Source organism: Oncorhynchus keta, unplaced genomic scaffold (assembly GCF_023373465.1).
Source record: "Oncorhynchus keta strain PuntledgeMale-10-30-2019 unplaced genomic scaffold, Oket_V2 Un_contig_6862_pilon_pilon, whole genome shotgun sequence".
NCBI lineage: Eukaryota > Metazoa > Chordata > Actinopteri > Salmoniformes > Salmonidae > Oncorhynchus > Oncorhynchus keta.
In genome coordinates, this window is record NW_026289107.1 from 10,001 (window position 1) to 12,996 (window position 2,996).

Here is a 2,996-nt window from a genome sequence, read left to right on the forward strand (position 1 = left end):
TATGATATATAATATATATATATATATATATAAGGCCCCTTGAACTCCTTGAGTGTCCAGAGTTTGGGTGTGAACACTAAGCCTCCAGTTTAGCAGGCAGCACTGATATATCCTGGGTGGGGCCTCGAACCCCCCCCCAAAAAATTGGGAGTTGAGTGAAGATAACATTGTTCCAAGGTTTGGGTGGAGGTTGTTTCAGAGTGGCTGTGTTACTTTTGTCAACATCAAATCCTTGGAACCCGAGGCGTGTCATAGTGGACCTGAATGTTGTGGTTTCCTGTTGTTGTTCATTCTCTTTCAGTCGAATGACTTCTTGGTTCCGAGGGGAGGACTATGGTAGGGACTCTTAATTGGCTCATTGAAACACAAACAATATCAGCATTCTTTTACAGGGACTCGACTCCCACTTGACCAAGGACCAGGATATAAATATTACAACCACCCTTTGCGTGTAGAAATGTTTTGCAGAAGTAGAAAACCGACTGTGTATGTTTGCTGTTTAGCTTATTTTTCTTCAGGAGGTAGATCAGTTTTAATGTCGCAGATAGATTGTGGCTTCTATCAATGTAATTGTCTGCATCATTTAATTTATATATGTATATATATACATATTATTTATTCGATTACATCCATAAATTAATTGTGAGAGCCTATAATATAATTTCCCTCCAAAAGCAGTTTGAGGCCCTGCGCAGGACGCTAGCTGCCAAAGCCTGGCTCTATATCAGACTGTCCAGGGTTAGTTGTTGAATGGATCTATAACAGACTGTCCAGGGTTAGTTGTTGAATGGATCTATAACAGACTACTGTCCAGGGTTAGTTGTTGAATGGATCTATAACAGACTACTGTCCAGGGTTAGTTGTTGAATGGATCTATAACAGACTGTCCAGGGTTAGTTGTTGAATGGATCTATAACAGACTGTCCAGGGTTAGTTGTTGAACGGATCTATAACAGACTGTCCAGGGTTAGTTGTTGAATGGATCTATAACAGACTGTCCAGGGTTAGTTGTTGAATGGATCTATAACAGACTGTCCAGGGTTAGTTGTTGAATGGATCTATAACAGACTGTCCAGGGTTAGTTGTTGAATGGATCTATAACAGACTACTGTCCAGGGTTAGTTGTTGAATGGATCTATAACAGACTGTCCAGGGTTAGTTGTTGAATGGATCTATAACAGACTGTCCAGGGTTAGTTGTTGAATGGATCTATAACAGACTACTGTCCAGGGTTAGTTGTTGAATGGATCTATAACAGACTGTCCAGGGTTAGTTGTTGAATGGATCTATATCAGACTGTCAGGGTTAGTTGTTGAATGGATCTATAACAAACTGTCCAGGGTTAGTTGTTGAATGGATCTATAACAGACTGTCCAGGGTTAGTTGTTGAATGGATCTATAACAGACTGTCCAGGGTTAGTTGTTGAATGGATCTATAACAGACTGTCCAGGGTTAGTTGTTGAATGGATCTATAACAGACTGTCCAGGGTTAGTTGTTGAATGGATCTATAACAGACTGTCCAGGGTTAGTTGTTGAATGGATCTATAACAGACTGTCCAGGGTTAGTTGTTGAATGGATCTATAACAAACTGTCCAGGGTTAGTTGTTGAATGGATCTATAACAGACTGTCCAGGGTTAGTTGTTGAATGGATCTATAACAGACTGTCCAGGGTTAGTTGTTGAATGGATCTATAACAGACTGTCCAGGGTTAGTTGTTGAATGGATCTATAACAGACTGTCCAGGGTTAGTTGTTGAATGGATCTATAACAGACTGTCCAGGGTTAGTTGTTGAATGGATCTATAACAAACTGTCCAGGGTTAGTTGTTGAATGGATCTATAACAGACTGTCCAGGGTTAGTTGTTGAATGGATCTATAACAAACTGTCCAGGGTTAGTTGTTGAATGGATCTATAACAAACTGTCCAGGGTTAGTTGTTGAATGGATCTATAACAAACTGTCCAGGGTTAGTTGTTGAATGGATCTATAACAGACTGTCCTGGGTTAGTTGTTGAATGGATCTATAACAGACTGTCCAGGGTTAGTTGTTGAATGGATCTATAACAGACTGTCCAGGGTTAGTTGTTGAATGGATCTATAACAGACTACTGTCCAGGGTTAGTTGTTGAATGGATCTATAACAGACTGTCCAGGGTTAGTTGTTGAATGGATCTATAACAGACTACTGTCCAGGGTTAGTTGTTGAATGGATCTATAACAGACTGTCCAGGGTTAGTTGTTGAATGGATCTATAACAGACTGTCCAGGGTTAGTTGTTGAATGGATCTATAACAGACTGTCCAGGGTTAGTTGTTGAATGGATCTATAACAGACTGTCCAGGGTTAGTTGTTGAATGGATCTATAACAGACTGTCCAGGGTTAGTTGTTGAATGGGTCTATAACAGACTGTCCAGGGTTAGTTGTTGAATGGATCTATAACAGACTGTCCAGGGTTAGTTGTTGAATGGATCTATAACAGACTGTCCAGGGTTAGTTGTTGAATGGATCTATAACAGACTGTCCAGGGTTAGTTGTTGAATGGATCTATAACAGACTGTCCAGGGTTAGTTGTTGAATGGATCTATAACAGACTGTCCAGGGTTAGTTGTTGAATGGATCTATAACAGACTGTCCAGGGTTAGTTGTTGAATGGATCTATAACAGACTGTCCAGGGTTAGTTGTTGAATGGATCTATAACAGACTGTCCAGGGTTAGTTGTTGAATGGATCTATAACAGACTGTCAGGGTTAGTTGTTGAATGGGTCTATAACAGACTGTCCAGGGTTAGTTGTTGAATGGATCTATAACAGACTGTCCAGGGTTAGTTGTTGAATGGATCTATAACAGACTGTCCAGGGTTAGTTGTTGAATGGATCTATAACAGACTGTCCAGGGTTAGTTGTTGAATGGATCTATAACAGACTGTCCAGGGTTAGTTGTTGAATGGATCTATAACAGACTGTCCAGGGTTAGTTGTTGAATGGATCTAT